This window comes from Gavialis gangeticus, unplaced genomic scaffold, assembly GCF_001723915.1.
Source record: "Gavialis gangeticus isolate Ggan-Ray unplaced genomic scaffold, GavGan_comp1, whole genome shotgun sequence".
In the NCBI taxonomy this organism is placed as follows: Eukaryota; Metazoa; Chordata; order Crocodylia; family Gavialidae; genus Gavialis; species Gavialis gangeticus.
In genome coordinates this window covers 133,769,667-133,774,184 of record NW_017729022.1, presented here as the reverse complement: position 1 = coordinate 133,774,184, position 4,518 = coordinate 133,769,667, and positions in this window count along the sequence as shown.

Genomic DNA, 4,518 nt, shown 5'->3' with positions numbered 1-4,518 from the left:
GAGGGTTGCAGCACAAGGCATCTCTTGCCTCCTTTAGGGTTGTCAAAGAGCCCTGATGTAAGAGGGATGCAAGGGCATCGCACAGCCCTGTGTGCAGGGCACAGGGTGCCATGGTGGTGGCCATACTGGCATCATGGCACCCTGGAGGTCATCTTGTGGCACTACGGGATGCTGTGGAACTCTGGTTGAGATCCAGTGACATAAAATATAATCCTTTTGTCCATCAAGAATGCTGATTTGCTAGCAAGGAGAAACATTAAGCTTAGGATTGTGTCCTAGTGTCAAAAAAGGATTTGTAGGACTTGTTTATTTTAATAGAGATTGCAAGCATGGTGAGAACAAAACATCTCCTTTTCCATCACAGCACAGCACAACTGCAAGGCATGCTTGTCTCATTCATATGCACATTGGATTGTTCTCACTGGCATGAATTTCTCCTTGTAGTTGCAGAATTAATAGACTCCCATCTATGTATTCTGGATCAGACGATTTTATTTAGTGTTTTGAATATACACTGGAATGAAACCAAAAATGAATACAGATTTGTGCATCTGGATGTTATTCTTAAAAATAACAGTTCTGGAAGACCTACTTGTTCAAACTTGGGATCCACCCTCTTAGGATGAAGAGAGTCAGTAACCAGAATAAGCAATATGTGAACGTTTGGTTAGAGGGCTTATAAACACAGCAAAGCTAAGAAAAGAATTAAAATAGACTTGAGGTGCTTAAGTTTTTTCAAAAAGACTGGTCAAGGAAATTGGATTTAGATTGGCCCATTTGTCACAAACTTCACCCTCAGAAATAATAACCTGCTTTTCCTGGAATGGTACAACAAACAAGCAAACAAACTCAACCTGAAATGAATCCCAACCACACAATTTTCAGTGAAAATGCAAAAAAAAAAAGTCATAAAGGAACATAGTGGATAAACCTAAAGATCATTACCAGTGCCTTTTACAATGTACTGTACCTAAAATGAGTGGGTTCACAGTGAGCTCTCCAAAAGATAAAGTTGAAGCAATATAATTATTAAATCCATTATTAAGGATATAGTATTGAAGTTGTAAAATATTAAACTCCTGAAATCATAGAAAGTTAAGTGACAGGGCTTATTTTATCTCCTACTTCCAATAATGATATTTCCTGTCCAATATTGTGGTACATATCGCTGTAATGATATTATTCTCACTGAGGGTTTCAAAGGGTATGGACACCCAAACCAGTTACTGCGACGCAAACCAGGATGCGAACGTGTGGCAGCAACTCTGTGGTGATTGCCCATGTGCCTGCCCTGATTCATTATAAATTAAAGCTAGCCCATAGTAGCTTAGCCCTCAGTGGAAAACAGGTTAAGTTCCATGAGCTGTGGAGTAAGAGCATGTAAATAGTAGGGCTATGCAAAGCTTCAGTCCCTGATTCAATTTGGCGGAGATTAGGTCCAATTTGGTGGCTGCATCTCCAAATCTGAATCTAATCAGAGGACCCTTTAATCTCTTTGAATTGAATCGGAACCCTACAAATTGAGTCCAAGATTTGGATATAGAGACAGCTTTAAATGTTTTTTCTACGTACCTCTAGGTAGCAGGGGCTGATGATCGCTGCAATGCTGGGGCACATAGTATCCCACAGAAGCATGGGGGGCTCCCCAGCACCCTTGGCAGCAGACTTGGAAGTGGACCAGAAGCACTTCTGGTCACCTTGTCAGCACGGAGGTGGAAAAGGATCTGGGAGTCATTATTGACTCCAAGATTAACTTGAGTCGGCAATGTGGGGAGGCGGCTAGGAAGGCCAGCTGCACCTTGTCGTGCATCCACAGATGCATCTCGAGCAGGTCCAAGGAGGTGATCCTCCCCCTCTATGCGGCACTGGTCAGGCCGCAGCTGGAGTACTGCATCCAGTTCTGGGCGCCGCACTTTAAGAGGGATGTGGACAGCATGGAGAGGGTCCAGAGGAGGGCCACTCGTATGATCAAGGGACAGCAGGGTAGGTCCTATGAGGAAAGGTTGCGGGACCTGAACCTGTTCAGCCTTCAAAAGAGAAGGCTGAGGGGGGATCTTGTGGCCTGTTATAAACTGGTTAGGGGGGATCAGCAGGCGCTGGGGGAGTCCCTGTTCCCCCGAGCGCCGCAAGGAGTGACCAGGAACAATGGTCACAAGCTGGCGGAGGGAAGGTTTAAGTTGGACATCAGGAGGCGCTACTTCACGGTCAGGGCGGCTAGGGTCTGGAACCAGCTTCCAAGTGAGGTGGTGCAGGCTCCCACCCTGGGGGTTTTTAAGAGGAGGTTGGATGACCACCTTACTGGGGTCGTTTGACCCCAGTGCTCTTCCTGCCATGGCAGGGGGTCGGACTAGATGATCTACTCAGGTCCCTTCCGACCCTAGAAACTATGAAACTTCCAGGTCTGCTGGGGAGTGTGCTGGGCCCCCACCCCAACCCCCCCCCCAGCTCAGTGACTGGTGCCTCCTGCGTCTGAGGGGGTACCCAGGGTCCCCCTGCAGCCAATCACTGAACTGCGGGGGGGTGTTGGGGGGAGGAGGCTGTGTGCTCCCTGTCAGACCTGGAAGTGGACTGGAAGTACACTGCCAGGTTTGCTGCTGAGCACATGGAGGCCCCCCCCACACTGCTGTGGAATGCACCATATGCCTCAGCATTGCAGCGTTCACAAGCCATGCCTGCTTCCTTAAGGTATGTAGAAAAAAAATATAAAGCTGTGTCTGAATTGCTGATTCTCCGAATCAGCATCGAATCTTCAGATTCGGATTCGGCCAAATCAAATCAGGGACTGCGATCCAAATCAATTAATTGAATCTGTCCCTGATTCGGGCTGAATCTGAATTGAATAGGGCCTGCTTTACACACTCCTAGTACATGGTAAGGCTGTGTGAAATGGCACCATTCCATTTTGACTTGAGTTTCGAGGTTTTGACAAAACAGCATTTTATTTCAAATTTCATTTTGATTTGAAACAAATGTTCTGTTTTGCTCAGTTGAAACAGTGAGGCTGTTCCTAAGTTTCACCCATTTGCTATAATGGGGAAGCTCAAAACAGCCTCTCATCTGGAGAGCTGCAGGGGCTGTGCCATTCCTCCTGAGACTGCAGGCCCCCAATATGCCAGCCAGATGAGGGGGGGAAGCCAGGTGCTGCCGCATGGGACTGGGGAGCTGGGGAAGAGAACTGAGCCCGATTGCTCAGTTCCCCTCCCCAGCACTAGATCGGGCTGGAGAAAGGAACGCAGCCCAGCTGGGCTGACTTCCCATCCCCAGCGCTAGGGTGGGGCTGGGAATGGGAAGTCAGCACAGCTGGTCTGAATTCCTTGCCCCAGCCCAATCTAGCGCCCAGCTGGGCTGAGTTCTGTTCTCCAGACCTATTGTTGTGCTGAATTGACACAGCCAGTGAAATTTCAAACAGCTCTAGTACATGGGTAGTTATGACAGAGTCCCTGATATGCTGTAAATCCCTCCCCTTGTTACTTCATAGCAACTTGTCTATATGCCCATTGCCTAAAGTAATTTGACAAGTCATAGAAATTTAGAGCATGCTAAATTCTAAGATGAACTTACGACAATTTTTAAATAACTTGTGATCCAGTTACAGTAATCATCAGTAAGCTGCCAAGTAGGGTGGCCATCATAGGGGACATCCCAGTTTTCTGCTACTTTGTCCTCTGTCCTCTCGATACGAAACCCGATGCCTTTATGTCCCCTATTTTTCTTCAAGAGAAAAATAGGGGACATAAAGGCATCCGGTTTTGTATCGAGAGGGCTGGACTGTCCTTTATGATGGCCATCCTACTGCCAACCCTTAGCATACTGTAGCAGCTTGAAATACCAGATTTTCCATCCCCTCAAAAGAGGAAGTCTCTGTGGTATCTTAGAAGCCACTTATAATATTAGTTGAAAAATGCTGTGCTCTTAACAGCATCTGCTGTTAAATCATTTCAGAAGCGAGGACAGTACATGTGGTAGTGAATGACATGCTAATTATTGTACAAGAGATTTTAAAAAAGGCAGATCAGAGCAGTCATGGAAATGTCAGCATTGACTAATAGCGGTAGATGAGGTGCATCATTAATCCCTTATACTTGGGGGGGAAAAAAAAAAGATGATGGTATCTCAGATATCACTGTGGAAACTGTTTTGAAGCCCACTGGGGACTTCACCATTGCTATTGATTTCATGTGGAAGGTGCTTAGATACTTTAGTGATAGGTGACCATATTAAACTCAAAGCCCTATTGAGATTAAGTGCTATTTGTTTAGGAGATTGTACAGACATTAGGCTTTATCCAAAGCCCACTGGAATCAGCAAGAATCTTTTTCCTGACTTCACTGGTCTGTAGGTCATGACTAGAGTGTGTGTAGGACTCAGTCCATGGAAACACTTACCTGTGTGCTTAGCTTTAAACACATGTCACTTCACTGACTTCTTCATTTTTAAAGTGTTGCATCAGGGCATTGTACTTTATTTTTTTCCATCCATCCCAATCCAATTTATCCCTGCCCTGCCCCCCCCCCCCGC